The sequence below is a fragment of the Mesoplodon densirostris genome, chromosome 1 (assembly GCF_025265405.1).
Source record: "Mesoplodon densirostris isolate mMesDen1 chromosome 1, mMesDen1 primary haplotype, whole genome shotgun sequence".
NCBI lineage: Eukaryota > Metazoa > Chordata > Mammalia > Artiodactyla > Ziphiidae > Mesoplodon > Mesoplodon densirostris.
The window spans coordinates 102167665-102184970 of NC_082661.1; the positions used below are offsets into that span (position 1 = coordinate 102167665).

Genomic DNA, 17306 nt, shown 5'->3' on the forward strand with positions numbered 1-17306 from the left:
TGAATATTGTGATACTTAATCACACAATGTGAGGATTCTTAGGAGAACTGCGTGAGATGACACAGTATAAATCACTTCATATACTGCCTGGAACATCGTTCGTGCTCAGTAAATGTTGCCATCCACTGCATAATTTGTCAAACTTCCTTAAATCAAAGCTCCAATATACCAGCATCTATCTCACTATCTGATGTAAAGTCTAAAACGAGATGGTTTACCTCACCCCAAAACGGCAGTAATATAATCATGTCTTCTGTATGCATGTGTATTACTTAGTCTGAATTTTTTCTTAATTTCAATAATTATTAGAACATAAGATTTAACATTAGTTTAAAACACAAAACTCTCATTTGCAGGATTAGAACCAGTACAATTACTCACATTTTATTAATGAGAATGTTGAAGTTCAGAGGTCAAATCACTTGTCCCAGAATTATGTAAATGGAAGTAGCAAAATCTTAATAAAATTGCAAGTCAGTTTGATACCAAAGTACATGCTCTTTCCATCCTACCCTGAAGCTTCCAGACATTAGAGGAACAGCACACCCTAGGATGAACCCTAGGTTACTTTAGCCCAAAAAGTCGCCCCTGACTACCCAATTTCCCATCCTCCATCTGCCATGGTAGCTGTGTGACCACAGGAGAGTTGCTGTATGTCACTATGCCTATGTTTCCTCATTTGTTAGAGATCATACACTATCTATCTCACAGAACTGTTGAGAAGACTAAATGAAGTAGGCATATAAAAATCTTAAAACAGTGCCTACTACTATAAGGACTCAGGAACTATATATTACTGTGTTCTTATTATCATTATTACTATTATGACTGTTTTGTAGGGCCAGTAGGATAATGGAACTGTAGTATTCTAAAATGGTTACTAGGGCTTCCTTGGTGGTGCAGTGGTTAAGAATTCGCCTGCCAATGCAGGGGACACGGCTTTGACCCCTGGTCCGGGAAGATCCCACATGTCGTGAAGCAACTAAGGCACTGAGCCTGCGTGCCACAACTACTGAAGCCCGTGCACCTAGAGCCCGTGCTCCACAATGAGAAGACACCGCAATGAGAAACCTGCGCGCCGCAACAGAGTAGCCCCTGCTCGCCGCAACTAGAGAAAGTGCGCATGCAGCAATGAAGACCGGATGAAGCCAAAAATTTTTTTTTTAATTTTTAATTAAAATGGTCACTAAATAATTAGGTTATTTCCTTATGTTAAAAACAAGCAAAAAAACTAGTTGCAGAGAGAACTGCCTTCCTGAAAAGTCTCCTGCAGCATCCCCACGATGTCCTCAAAATTCCTCCTGAAGAGCAATTGCATAAAAGGGACCACTTTTCTAGTAACATGCATGCTTGAGTCAACTGGAATTGAGAATTTGTTCCAGTTTAGTTGGAGATTCAGGGACATATATTCTTTGTAGTGAAGACTGGTTGTTCTTTGTCAGAAAAGCCACATTCTCCTGCCAAGCATTCAGAATTAGATGGACACACAGGAAAAGCGGTGAGGGCATGCCCGCCTATGGAGCTTCAACTATCATTGTGAATGACAATTGTCAAGCCTTGGTCATCCCCAGATCTAGATGGAATTGTCAGCCAAGGCCTCCTGCTGGGAAATCCTGGAAAGCCCATAGGGAAGATCAGTACAGTTTCTCTTTCTTTGTGGAGTCCTCCAACTGTATCATTAAGGCTCCAGGGGAGACATTCAAATTTAAGGTATTTATTTTCTTAAAAGAGTTGAGGTGTGAGATGACTGAGTACTGAAAATGAAAGGCTACATTTATAATTACACAGGCTGTGGAAAATTACTGCTGTTCAGAGGCTGGCTGTGAGGGTGGATGAAAAACTAAGATGGGTTTTTCTATCCAGAGGCTGTCTAATTCCTTCAGCCACCCCCCCCAAGCCCCCACCCATAGCTTTATAAATTCTCAAATTAGAGAGTCTTAAAACAGAAGCCTCTATTTTGGCAAAGCTTCATTAATATTCATGTTACGTCCAATTTCTCATACCAGGGTTGCTTACACATGTTTTAATTCTGGCTTGTAAAAAATATTTTTAAAGATACATTTTTTATATTTGTATCATGTATAGTATAATTATAGACTACAGGGTACTTTTTTTAGACATCAGCTACAGAGTGTCGTCTTAATCATCCAGTTTAGTTCACAGCACATTAGTAGCACCGGTCTGTACAAGGCACTGCCTTGTTTTATTTCACTCCCTTTTACTTCTATAGCCCAGTCACATTCCACTCTCTTTTCTAAGGCAACAGCTGTAATGTGTTTCACGTCTATCTTTCTGTTTACCCATGCTCTTGCAACATGCATATCGTTCTTTTTTTGCATTTATTTTATAAAGTAGTATATATTTCAGTTGGCTATTTGCTTTTTGACAAAGCAACATGTTTTTCAGATTAACCTATGTTAAGAACATCTAATTTTTTGATTCTGACTGCTACTTAGAATCTGTGCATATTTCCATCATATTTCCCTACTTCCTCTCCCTGTGAAGAAGCCTCCCTACCGCTGCAATGAGCACTCTCATACATGTACACTTATGGGTTAGATGACCATATTGTCCAAGCCAGGTCCCTTCTGAGAGTGAATGGGGGTTACTATTACCAGACATGCTCAGGAAAACCGGGTTGTGTGGTCACCCTACCTACGGAACTACGTGGGACACTTTAGGATCTGTACCAACGAGCAGCGTGCAAATGTCCCTATCTAACTACTACCAGATTGCTCACCAGAATACAGTATTAGGCTACATTCCCATCAGCCCAGACACAGTTTCCATTTTTTACATTTTCATTTTAATATTGCCTGCACATATGTCACAATGTTTTTAAATTTATATGTTCTTTTAAAGCCATGTCAAGTAAAACTAAGCCAAAAACCTAAATTTTTTCTAAACAATTTTAAAGTCATAAAAAATCGAGCAGCCTAGGATACAGCCAGAAGCCAAATGCCTTCTCAGAGCCATATATTCATTTCTCTGCACAACTGATATTCTCTGCACAAAGGCGTATTGGTAAAGTCTTTTATAGCAACATTTCTGAATCTTTTCTTCCATGAAGATACACTTGATAACACTCACATTTGGAACTACTGAGCTTTGTCTAGGGTTCATGAGGTATGCCCACAAACTGTAAAATCACCTCTGTATTTCCCACTGAACATTACCCAACACTGTTAAAACACCAGCCTGGAGAACCATTGTTATTTGAGTATATAAATGCACTTTGCATCAACCATCCTATATAAGGAAATCTTCCAAACTGCAAAAGCTTCACCCTTTCAGTGCCCAAACTTCATTTTAATTCCAAACATACTTCCACAAGTGATTCAAAAACACAGCGAAGTGCAGAAACAAGTGCTTTAGAATACTTTCCCTATACCACCCCCTCCCCAACAATTTTTATTGTTCCCTAGATAAAGATTTTCACTGTTTGTTGCAGGAAATCTCTGAAAGGTAGGACATTTCATATACAAATCAAAGACAACATATTATGGGGTTACCAGGAAATCTGGAATCACTGGAAATTTATTCATTGAAGGTAATGTAGACAAAGATCATCAGAAAAAATGTGAAGTTCCCGCAATATAAATATTAAAGTGTTTCCCCACTTCCCGAATATTTTGACATATGGCAGGTTATAATAATGAGGTAGTAAATAGGAGAAAGTCAGAGAAGATATTAAAAGATTAGCATGCATGGCATCTTGGTGAATGTTTCCTTCTTTGAGCCAAGCCTGGAACATGATTTATTATGTTCTCTTGGTGCACCAGGGCAGCAAACAACTATTATAAGAGAGTCCACATATGAAAAAAAATAGGTATAATCATAGTATTTGACAATAGCAGCAAAGACAAAATATTGCTCCTGCTTTGACCTTTAAAAAAAGTAAAATTCGGGTTTCCCTGGTGGTGCAGTGGTTGAGAGTCTGCCTGCCGATGCAGGGGACGCGGGTTCGTGCCCTGGTCCGGGAAGATCCCACATGCCGCGGAGCAGCTGGGCCCGTGAGCCATGGCCGCTGAGCCTGCGCGTCCGGAGCCTGTGCTCTGCAATGGGAGAGGCCACAACAGTGAGAGGCCCGCATACCACACAAAAAAAAAAAAAAAAAAGTAAAATTTGATTTTTCTGTATTGCCAAGTAACAAATGCCACAAACACCCTTACCCCATGCTTGTCCCCCTCACCTTAGTCCCATATCCTTGACCTCCACACGATCCTTCATATGTTTCCTTTTGACGAGTTCAAATCACAATGCCACCTTTTAAGGGCAGCAACACCCGAGTGTGGCTATGCTCAATAATGGAAAATAAGGTCTTTGTTAATGGGCTACTTTTGCCATTTCTAGTTGTGTAGTGCTAATACAGAAAATGTATCGATTTTTCATTTTGTACCCAATCACTTCACCACATTTTCTTATTAATTCTAGTAGTTTGGGGTTTGGTTTTGCCTTTATTTCATTTTGTTATTGTTGTACTTTGTTCTGGTTTTGGTTTATTTGCTTTAATCAAGAGTACCTTGATTTCTCTAGATATACTGTTTGCCCAAAGCTATGTCTTTTCTTTACCAATGTATACTCATTTTCTTAACATTGTTATTTTTCTACATTTGCAAATCTCTCCAGAACACTGTTGAACAATATGATGATAGCAATTTCTGTTAGCTCTTGATTTTAGCTGAAATAGTTTTAGTGGTTCCATATTTTAAATTGCATTTATTTGGGAGTTTCAGCAAATATAATCTACCAAATTTAAGTAATAGCCCTCCATTACTTGTTTAGGAGTGGCTGTTGACTTTCCAAATGCCTTCTCAGCATCGATCCATATAATCAGTGGTGTTTTGTTATGTCAGCCCTAGCTGTCTAATACAGAGAGATAGGGGAAAAGGTAAAGTCAAATTTTTTGGTTATATTATTTCTATTTTATATTTCCTTGCTTACTTTGCAGCTGCTAGATTCAGCCCATTTGGATAATGTATAGGGAAATTTCCCATTATACTTGTATACTGATCAGGTTTTCCTTGTATTTCTAACAGTTTTTGCTTTATTTATTTTAATGTTCATACAGGTTTATAATTTACTTGTAAATTTTGCCTTCCATAATTACATAACATCCCTATTTATACTATTAATGCTTTTTATCTTGTTTAATGTTTTTAACTTTAGTTTGATTAATTATGGTCTAATATTAACATTGCCACTAGTGTTTTCGGTTTGCTTTTTCCTTAATCCAATTTATATTTCAAACATCTTTTCCATCATTCTGCTTTGTTTCTTATAAATCATACATTTTTGGATGTTGTTTTTTAATCTGATACAACTATCTTTGACAGCCTATTTACATTGAATTTACTAGGTTTTATTTTTTCCCTAACATTTAGTATTCATTTAGTTTTGTTGTTTCCTTTCTTTCCATTCTCTGATTTTGGGATAGTTTAACGAAGTTGGTATTCATTGATTTTTTTTTCTTTTTATTTGGACATTTTACTATGCTCTTTAATTCTACTAGTGGCAACTTTCATTCCTGAAACTCAAAATATGCTGATTATTTTCACCAATGAGATGTTTTATGTACCAATTACTTCCCACCCTAACCCAGTTAGATTAGACCTTTAGAATACTTTGCCTTCCCTACTCTCTAAGCCAAATGAAATCCTTAGATTGATTTTACTTCACCTCTCTCACTATACCTAACAAACACATTCCTAAGCTTTGCTTAATTTAGTATTGTGATTTTAGACTACTATTCGTTCCACTGCAACATGGCTCTTTTATTTCAATACTTTTTGTTTTGTAATTTATTTTCAGGTATTCTGTCATATAACAGGCATAACCCATTTTATTGTGCTCTTCTTTACTGTGCTTCACAGACACTGTGCTTTTTACAAATTGAAGGTTTGCAGCAACCCTACATTGAACACGTCTATCGGTGCCATTCCAACAGCATTTGCTCACTTGGTGTCCTTCTGTCACATTTTGGTGATTCTCACAATATTTCAAACTTTTTCATTTTTACTATATTTTTTATGATGACCTGTGATCAGTGATCTTTGAGGTTATGCTTATAATCATATAAGACAGAGAATTTAATTGGTAAATGTTGTGTGTGTTCTAACTGCTCCACCAAGTGGCTGCTCCCCCATTTCTCTCCCTCTCTCCTCAGGCCTCCCTATTCCCTGAGACACAACAATTTTGAAACTAGGCCAATTAATAACTCTATAATGGCCTCTCAGTGATTAAGTGAAAGGAAGGGTCACACATCTCTCGCTTTAAATCAAAAGCTAGAAATGGTTAAGTTTAGTGAAGAAGGTGTGTTAAAAGCCAGCTTAGACCAAAAGTTAGGCCTCTTGGGCCAGTTAGCCAAGTTGTGAATACAAAGGAAAAGTTCTTGAAAGAAATTTCAAGCGCTGCTCCAGTGAACACGAAAATAATAAGAAAGCAAAACAACCTTACTGCTGATATAAAGCAAGTTTTATAGTGTCCTGGGTAGATTATCAAACCAGCTACAACATTCCCTTAAGCCAAAGTCTAATCCAGAGCAAGGCCCTAACTCTCATCAAGTCTATAAAGACTAAGAAGGTGAGGAAACTGAAGAAGAAAAGTTTGAAGATAGCAGAGGTTGGTTTATGAAGTTTAAGGAAAGAAACTACCTTCATAACATAAAAGTGCAAGGTGAAGCAGCAAGTACTGATATAGAAGCTGCAGCAAGCTGTCCACAAGATCAAGCTAAGATAATTAAGGAAAGTGGCTACACACAACAGATTTTCAATGTAGACAAAACAGCCTTCTATTGGAAAAAGATGGCATCTAGGACTTTCATAGCTTGAGAGGAGAAGTCAATGCCTAGCTTCAAACGACAGGCTGACTCTATTGTTATGGGATAATGCAGCTGGTGACTAGTTGAAGCCAGTGCTCCTTTGCCATTATGAAAATCCTAGGGCCCCTAAGAATTATGCTAAATCTACTCTGCCTGCACTGTATAAATGGAACAACAAAGTCTGGATGTCAGCACATCTGTTTACAAAATGGTATACTGAATATTTTAATCGCACTGTTGAAACCTACTGCTCATTAAAAAAAAAAAAAAAAAAAAAAAAACCCTTGGGCTTCCCTGGTGGCGCAGTGGCTGAGAGTCTGCCTGCCGATGCAGGGGACACAGGTTCGTGCCCCAGTCCGGGAAGATTCCACATGCCGCGGAGCGGCTGGGTCCGTGAGCCATGGCCGCTGAGCCTGCGCGTCCAGAGCCTGTGCTCTGCAATGGGAGAGGCCACAACAGTGAGAGGCCCGCGTACCACAAAAAAGAAAATTAAAAAAACCCCTCTTTTTAATGACAATGACAATTATCATTCCTTTCAATTGGCAATGCACCTGGTCACCCGAGAGCTCTGATGTAGATGTACAATAGATTAATGTTATTTTCATGCCTGCTAACATAACATCCATTCTGCAGCCCACAGGTCCAGGAGTAATTTCAACTTTCCAGTCTTATTATTGAAGAAACACATTTTGTAAGGCCATAGCTTCTATAGATAGTGTTTCCTCTGGTGGATCTGAGCAAACTGAAAACTTTCTGGAAAGGATTCAACAATCTAGATGCCATTAAGAATATCTGTGATTCATGGGAAGAGGTCAAAATATCAAACATACATAGGAGTTTGGGAGAAGTTGATTCCAACCCTCATGGATGACTTTGAAGGGTTCAAGGTTCAGTGGAGGAAGTAGCATGAGAACCAGAATTCTGTGGAGCCTGAAGATGTGACTGAATCACTGTAATCTCATGATCAAACATGAATGGATGAGGAGGCACTTCTTATGGAAGAGCAAAGAAAGAGGTTTCCTGAGATGGAATCTACTCTTGGTTAAAGATGCTATGAAGATTGTTGAAATGACAACAAAGGATTTAGAATATTACAAACTTAGTTGATAAAGCAGTAGCAGGGTTTGACAGGACTGACTCCAATTTTGAAAGATGTTCTACTATGGGTAAAATGCTATCAAACAGCACCACGTGCTACAGAGAAGTTGTTCATGAAAGGAAGAGTCAATTCTTATGGTAAACTTCATGTTGCCTTATTTTTAAGAAATTCCCACAGCCACCCCAACCTTCAGTAACCACCACCCTGATCAGTCAGTTGCCATCAATATCAAGGCAAGACCATCCACCAGCAAAAGGATTACCACTTGCCAAAGGCTCAGGTCATGGTTAGCACTTTTAGCAATAAAGTATTTTAAAATGAAGGTATGTACATTTTTTATACATAATTCCATTGCTCACTTAATAGACTACAGTATAGTACAAGCATAACTTTTATACGTACAGGGAAACCAAAAAATGTGTGTGTGTAGTTATTGGGATATTTGCTTTATTGCAGTGGTGTGGAACCAAACCTGCAATATCTCTAAGGTATGCCTGTAAATTTAACAATATATATATATTACAAGTTTGATTGATCAGCACTTGCCTCTAGCTTACTCTATATCATCTTCTCTTCTATTTATTTGTTGTCTGAATAATGTTCTCCCTCAGATGGGGCAAGTGGATAGATAGCACATTGTCTACATAGATAAATAGATCTCTTTTATCCTGAGGGATGATTATCAGCACTTTTCCCTCAGGCATCTCATCTTTTCTAGCTTCCAATTTGAAGATGAAAAGTCTGATACCAGTCTGATTCTTTCTTGTTTTAGTAGTAATTGTTCTTTCTGCCTAGAAGATTAGAAAATATTCTCTTTATTCTCAGGGTTCAGGAATATTTCCAGGAGATGGCATATAAGTTTTATCTTAAACTTTGTGAGCTCCTTTAACCTGCAGACTCAATGTTTTTTCAGATCAGGAGAATTTTAATCTACTGTTTACCTCCCTTCCATCTGTTGTGTTTTTTGGTTTTTTTTTTTCCTACTCCCTCTGAAATCCTATAATTTGCTTACTGGGACATACAAATATGTCAACCAAATCTGTTACATTTTCCCTCAGATTTCCAATTCCTTTTATTTTTACTCTGGCATTCAGATGATTTCTTCCATTTGATCTTCTAGGCCTCCCGTTCTGGTCTCACTAATTTCCCTTTCCCTTTATCTTTCCCTTTCCCTTTATCTACCAAATTTTAAATTGAGAAGTCATGATTTGTTTGCTTGTCTTAAATGAAATGTGTCTCTTTGTTCAGTAACTGAATCTCCATCATGCTCCAATACTTTTTAGTTTACGACATTGTTTCCTCCAGCGGTTCTGCTTCACTAGGAGATTTTTGTTCTGGGTGGGCATTCATTTCATCACCCATTGAACAATTTAACAAACGTGTTGTCTGCCTACTATGCATTAGGCACTTTTATAGATGCTGGGGATACACTGGTGGAAAAGACAGAGGAAGGCCCCTGCCCTCATCGAAAGGTGAAATAGATAAATGAAATACATAGTGTGTCAGAGTGATAAATGACATAGAGGAAACAAGGTAGGGAAGAGGACTAAGGAATTCAGGGTAAAGGGTAGATTACAATTTTATATAGTCAAGGAAATCTTCACTAAGTACAAATAGAGCAAAGACCTGTAGGAGGTGAAAGCTTTGGGAGATGAGCATGCCAGGCAGGGGGAACTCAAGGTCAGGGTGGTTAGAGCAGAGTGAAATGAAGGGAGTAGGAGGTACTGATACAATCAGGGAAAGTAGCAACAGCAGCAGACAGATTACATAAGCCTGTCTCAGGGCCACCACCTTGCACAAGTCTAGGGGAAACATTTATACTACAGTCTATGTAAATGAGAACCCCTGTAGTACAAAAAAGTATAAAAGAGGCCAGTTAGGGAGTTACTGCATTGTTTGCGCAAGAAATGACCATCGTGTGTACCACGTTGGGAGTAGTAGAGGTGATGAACAGTGGTCAGATTCTGCTTGCGTTTTGAAAGTAAAGCCACCTTTTCATTCATTCATTCATTCAACCAGAGCCAACTTCATGGCCATGCAATCCGCACAGGAGCACAGGGTCACACATTCAGAAGGGGCCCACACTCGGTTTAATGCTCTACTGTGGCCATCATGAAATTCACAATAATTTTCAAAAGAGGGGACCTGAATTTTCACTTTACACTGGATCCACAAATTATGTAGCCCGTCTTGTATGCAGCAAAGATTTATTGAGCATTTATTACTAGAGGATCTGATATTGCATGAGGGGAAAATAAAACAGAAAAACAGAAAAAATATGACTCTCCAGGGTCTTCCGAGGATGAAGCAGATAATGGCCAATCAACATAATAATAAGCCAATTAATTAGTATGTTAGAAATTTATTTGTGCTATGGAGAAAAAAGTAGAAGCTGGTAAGGGGACTTGGGGGAGAGTGCAGAGCACGTGATTAAATGGGGTCGTCAAGATAAGCCTCGTTGAGATGGTGAGGTGTCTCAAGATAGTTAAAGGAGGTAAGGGAGTTAGTGAAGATAATACCTGGGGAATGAGGCTCCTTACGAGCAGTTAGCAAAGACCTTATGTTGGGTGTGGGCCCACTCTGTCCCCAGAGTAGCAGAAGCAAAGGAGAAAGTAGGAGGTGAAGAGGAGACACGCTGGAAGGCAGATACTGTAAGGCCTTGTAGGCCATTGAAACTCTTTGACTTTTACTAAGTGAAATGGGAACTATTGAAGGGATCTGAACAGAGGAGTTACACCTGACTGTGTCTAATGGGTTCACTGCTGTTTTAGAGAATCAACTATAGGAAGACAAGAATAATCTAACCAGTTGGAAAACTATTACAATAATCCAGATGACAAACCATGGTAGTTCAGATCAGGTGACAGCAGAAGAGGTGGTAAAAAGTGGTGAGATTTTAGATGTATGTTGCAGGTGGAGCCAACAGAACTTCCTAAGGGGTGGGATGTGGGATGTGAGATGGAAGAGTCCAGAATGACTTTAAAGTTTGGGTCCCAAGAAACTGAAAGAATGGATATGCTAAGAAACTGGAGGGATAAAAAGGAGCAAGTCTGGAGAGGAAGATCGTAAGTCCAGATTTAGACTTGAGTTTGGAATGTCACTTAGCCCTCCAAGTGGAGATGGGGTAGAATTTTGTCAGGAGATCAGATGAGAGTTCTGTGCTGGAGATATAATAGAGTCATTGGAATACAGATAGTATTTAAAGTGCTGAGAGGGACTTCCCTGGTGGTCCAGTGGTTAAGACTCAGCACTCCCAATGCAGGGGGCCAGGGTTCAATCCCTGGTCAGGGAACTAGATCCCACATGCCACAACTAAAAGCCTGCACGCCACAACCAAGACTCACCGCAGCCTAAATTAATTAATTAAAAATAAATAAAATGCTGAGACTCTATGAGATGATCAAGGGAATGAGTGTGGGTAGGGAAAAGGGCCAACCACTAAGCCCTGGGGCACTCCAACATTACAAGTTTGGGAAGAAGAGAAGGAACCAGCAAAGGAGACGAGAGGCAGCAAGCAGTAAAGTGGGAAGTAGAGTCACAAGATAATGGGAGAAATAAATAGAGTTGAAGACAGTGAATATAGACAATTCTTCCATGAATCATCACTTCCAGTGGAAGAAAGAAATGGGTCGAAGCTGGCAAGGAAATGAAATAAATAAAATGAATGTTTAAGAGGTTAAAAATAACAGCATGTTAGCATGTTGAAGGGAATGAGTCAGTAGACTTAGGAGATGGGAAGAATAGCTGGAGTAATGCCCTTGAGTAGCTGAGAAGGAGTTCGACCTCTTCCACGGTAGAGTTGGCTTTGGATAGCATGAATTGTTCACCTATGATTCTGTTGTAACGGGAAGGACAGGAGAGAACACAGATACAGATACGGATGTAAATTAATGTAGTCATTGTAATTATACAAGATTCCCTCTAATTTCTTTCATTATCTCTGTAGCGTAGAAGAGCAAGGCACTAAGTCAATAGAATTTGTGATGGACTGGATGTGGAGCAAACAAAACAAGAGAAAAGGGTGAAAGCAGAAACTAACACACCATTGTAAAGCAATTATACTCCACTAAAGATATTAAAAAAAAAAAGAGAGAAAAGGGTGACTCCAAGTTTTCTGGCATGAACAATGGGAAAGATGGTGTTGCCCCATCTAGCGGTGTGCTGGAGCTGGCTCATACTGGCCCAGGAAAGGCAAGGGTTAAATTCCCAGGGATTCAGTGAGCTGGTGCTTAAACACAGACATTATCAAAATTAAATTACACAAACTTGGGGGCTTCCCTGGTGGCGCAGTGGTTAAGAGTCCGCCTGCCGATGCAGGGGACACGAGTTCATGCCCCAATCTGGGTAGATCCCACATGCCGCGAAGCGGCTGGGCCCCTGAGCCATGGCCGCTCAGCCTGCGCGTCCGCAGCCTGTACTCCGCAACGGGAGAGGCCACAACAGTGAGAGGCCCGCGTACCACAAAGAAGAAAAAAAAAAAGAATCCGCCTGCCAATGCAGGGGACATGGGTTCGATCCCTTGTCCGGGAAGATCCCACATGCTGCAGAGCAACTAAGCCCATGCACCACAACTACTGAGCCTGCACTCTACAGCCCACGAGCCACAACTACTGAGCCCATGTGCCACAACTACTGAAGCCTGCACGCTTATAGCCCGTGCTCCGCAACAAGAGAAGCCACTGCAATGAGAAGCCCATGCACCACAGCGGAGAGTAGCCCCCTGCTCACCACAACTAGAGAAAGCCCGCGCACAGCAACAAAGACCCAACGCAGCCAAAAATAAATTAATTAATTAAATAAAATTTTAAAAAAATTACACAAACTTCGGACCAAATATTTTATATTAAAAACAAAACTACAAGACTCACACTGCTTACTGCATTTCATCCATAATAAGGTTCTTGAGGTTGTTTACATCTATGATATCTCTATGATGTAAATATCATACAGTGGCGTGCTATGTCTCTCTTCCTAACTGTGCATTTAGTGATGTCACATTGGTAGCTAGAAATCAGCCATGGTAGGAGTATTGACATGACAGAAATTGGAAAATATTTTTAAAAAGAAATCAGAGTTTAATGTATTATTTTGTTGTTTGTCTAGACTTCAAGTGCTAGAGAATATGTTAATATTATAGTTTAAACTTACAAGTATGTGGTTGTGTCTGCTACATTGTAAAAGCACAAAAAGTCGGGGAAATATTCTTCCAGTATTCAAAATCCTTTATGTGATTTAGCAAAGAAGACACTGTGTCACTGATAAATGAGTGAAGTTCCAGCACACACCTTTGTTGTTTCAGGTTCATCTCCGTCATTAAATGAAAATAATAACCATGTTGGGACTATGATTGTTCATCATTTGCAACCATGGATACGGAGTTTGTTAAATGTCAATAAACATTCTGTCAGAATCAATTGGGTATCAGTAAAATACATAATAAATGTGTGTATATATATATATATATATTTTTTTTTTTTTTTTCAGGAAGGCAATTGCTAAATGTTTACCAGCTCACCACTGCTTTTACTATAGTGGAAAAGAGAGGGAGGGGCCAGTTTGTGGAGCATTATCACCAGCACTGCATGTCCTCTCACTGCCTGTGCATCCTTAGGTGCATTGCTAATTTCCTTTGTCTATTCAGCCCTCACTTTGGGGATAGCAGCAATCCAAAGAATGACAACAGAAAGAAAATAGAAGAAAATAAAAGAAAATATAAGCGGGCTTTTAGTTCCCTTGATTCCCACACAATGCCCCACAATTCCTAGTCCCCCAGAAGTTCCCCTGAATTTCCAGCACCAGTGGAGGCACAAAGAAGACTCCAAGGGTGATGGTGGCTTGGAGGAAAACCTTGGAGCCTCCTGGACTCCCCAAGGTTAGCTGTTTATGTCCCCTGACTTTCAGAGGAGAGTGCAGACTTATCTTCATGCAGCCATCCACCTGCCATTACGTGGTTTGCAAAACTATGTGGGAAAGGGAAAGAGTGCTAGATTTAGAAACAACAAAACTAGGTTCTGGTCCTAATATTAGGCAAACTGCTAAATATTAACTGGGGAGTTTGGTTTAGGTGACTTTGAAGTCCTTTATAACTAAACTGCCATTCTAATTTACTCAGATCAGTAGCCAACGACAACAGGCTATGGATTATACTTTAAGATTATATATATATTTTTAAAGAACCTCTGGCACAAATTATTCCCTCAGGGAGACTCTCAATTTATAAGGGAAAAAGCATTTCATTAACAGCAGAAAGAAAATTTGAGACAATACTATTGACCATATACTTAATTCATGGCATTACATTTTAAGTCTTTTTGAGAGTAACATACTTTAGTTCAAGTATAATCAAGACAATTTCAGTGATTAACTCACTATTCCTATCACAAATCTATCAAAGAACATCCTCCTTATGGCAGGGACCGTTAGTGCTCACAAAATATTCATGTGTTCCTTTACATTTTGCAGGCTCCCTTGAAGTTAGGTTGCCAGGTGACGAGGTGCTAGCCCAGGGCATGTCGGTAAAAGTGAGGAAAGCTACTCTAGGCCTGGCCTTTATAAACATCCTACAGGATACCACCTTCATGGTGGTAAGCCACTGAGATTTCATCAGTTTGCTTGTTGCAGCAGACAGCACTAATTACCCTGACTAGTGGACTCCCCATTTTCCAGAAAACTAGATAAACCTCCTACTAATTCACAGATCTATCAAGCAACAACTTCCCTCCACGTTAAACCCTGATCGTACTCCTTTTCCCTTCCTCCCAAGAGGGCAGACGCTGAAAATATGGTTCTGACGCATGTGAAAAAGCAAATATAATCTGAGTCTAATGTATTTTGATTGTCAGTTTTATTTCATCATATTAAGCCATAATAAATGTATAAGTAATCCTGTGTTGTGCTTTGCAGGTATAATAAAAATAATTCTATTTCATGTATTTCCTTTAGCAACTGCTATTCTAAAGAATTTTGTATGCAGCATACTGAAATGGCTAGCTAGTATTTCAAGTTCTCCAGTACTCATTTTTTCAACTTCTTACCTTAAAATGATTGTATATTCATGAGAAGTCACAAAAATAGTATATAGAAATAGGACACAGAATTCCTGGAAACCCTTCCCCAGCTTCTCTAAGGCTGACATATTATGTAACTGTTTGACAATTATCAAACCGGGAAATTTACATTGGGACAATACTGTTAACCAGACAATAGAACTTAGTGAGCTTTCATTAGTGTTTACATGCTTTCCTCTGCATGTGTGTGTGCGTGTATGTGTTTCTATACAATTTGATCTCATGTAAAATTTGTGTACCCGCACCGCCATCAGGATAGAGACCTGTTCCATCACCACAGAAGGACACCCTCATACTACTCTTTTATATTTGTACCCACTCCCTCTCAAAGCTGTTTCTGTCCTCCAGCCATCACTGTTCTCTGTCTCTATAGTTTTATCATTTCAAGAATGTTATATAAACACAATACAGTCTGCAACCTTTTGAGATTGGTTTTTCCCCCACTGAGCATGATGCCCTTCAGATCCATCCAAGTTGTTGTATCAATCAATAGTTTGTTTCTTTGCATTGCTGAGTAGTATTCCACTGTATGGCTGTACCAATGGATGTTTAACCATTCACCCACTGAGGGACTTCTGGGTTGTTTCCAGTTTGGGGTTATTTCAAATAATGCTGCTGTACATGTACAGGTTATGTGTGAACATAGGTTTTTATTTCTCTGGAATAAATGCCAAGAGTGTAATCCCTGGGGCTTATGCTAAGTGCATATTTAGTTTTATAAGAAGTCAGACTATTTTCCAGAGTGCCTGTATCAATTTATATTCTCACCAGTAATGTATGACTGATCCAGTTTCTCCACATCTTTGCCAGTATTTGATGTCACTATTCTGAATTTTAGCTGTTCTAATATGTGTGTGGTGAGGACTTCCCTGGTGGTCCAGTGGTGAAGACTCTGCTCTCCCAATGCAGGGAGCCCGGGTTCGAGCCCCGGTCAGGGAACTAGATCCCATGTGCCGCAACTAAAGATCTCGCATGCCACAACTAGGACCTGGTGCAGCCAAGTAACTAAATAAATATTTTTTAAAAAAATGTGTGGTGAGATCTCACTGTGGTTTTAATTTGCATTTTCCTAATGGTTGATGATGCTGAACAACTTTTCATGTGTGCTTATTTTCCTTCCCTATCTTCTCTTTGGTGAAATGTCAGTCCATGTCTTTTGCCCATTTTCCAACCGGATTGTTTGTTTCTTTACCGTTGAGTTTTGCATGTTCTTTATATGTTCTAGATACAAGTTCTTTGCCAGATATATGGTTTGCAAATATTTTCTCCCTGTACTCTTATTAATTTCTAAAAAAGTATTTCAAAGAAAAGCTAAAGTTCTCACAAATTCAAATGAGATTGAATAAAGATGTTGAAAAATTGGGGATACTTTAGAAGACAATCAATATAGTCATTTCCCAACTTTTTCTGAAACAAGAAGAAATTATTATTGCATTCTAGGTAGCAGATGCATGAAGGTTATTGAGACCCAGTAGGGAAAAGTTACGTTTTAGTGTACCTACAGCAGATTGATTAATTTTCATTACCTTAAATTGAAGACAGAAGGATAAGAACACAAGTGATTTACTAAGAAGTTTGTCAAGCACATGCCAATATAATTATTTTTTAATCCAACAAGAAAATAGGTATCAATAAATAAGTCATTAGTAAGCTGAAGAGACTTATTTCCAGTGTATTGAAATTGAAAGAGAAGCTTATTTAAAGATTAAGACAGATATCAAGGAATAAATTGAAGAAAGATTAAAGGGTACTGTTAATGAGCTAAGCATGTGCTTGCGTCTAAATAAGAGAAAGGTCTAGAAGAAGAAAAAGAACAGGAAAAAGAAAAATGTTTTATTAACAAACAGAAAACCAAACATGCAATATATTAACTAAATATCAAGAACAATTATTACCAATTTTTTTAACTGATAAGAAAAAGTAAGTCATTTTAATAAGGGTGAGAAATGTCTATTTGTTTACTAGCTGAGAACATGAAATGACCCTCTAGGGTAGTTTCAAAAATAAAACACTTTGTAATTATAATCATAATTAATGGATTAGATTCTGTATGTATGCAGATAAAGTAGTAATATAATTACACATAATGATGAAAATGGAATTGAGTGTTATTGTTGAGACCTTGCTTCATATTCTCAAATTCTAGAGAAACACTGGGCAATAAAGATCATGATTTTTAACAGGTGTCTTCACTTTGTATTAAGGAGAATATGTAGTTTTTAAGATTGCACTAAAACCATCTGCTAACTTATCTAAACTCGACTACTCTGAAAACTAAATTCTGAAAAATCCCAATTCAGATGAGAATTCTACCCTAAAA

The 17306-nt window shown here is 38.7% G+C and overlaps 1 non-coding gene across 1 annotated transcript; it reads left to right on the forward strand.

The window, feature by feature from the left end:
* Positions 1 to 15852: 15852 nt before the first annotated feature.
* TRNAG-CCC (transfer RNA glycine (anticodon CCC)) lies at positions 15853 to 15925 on the forward strand. Its single transcript has one exon. It is a non-coding gene; the product is annotated as a tRNA-Gly (tRNA).
* The last annotated feature ends 1381 nt before the right edge of the window (positions 15926 to 17306 follow it).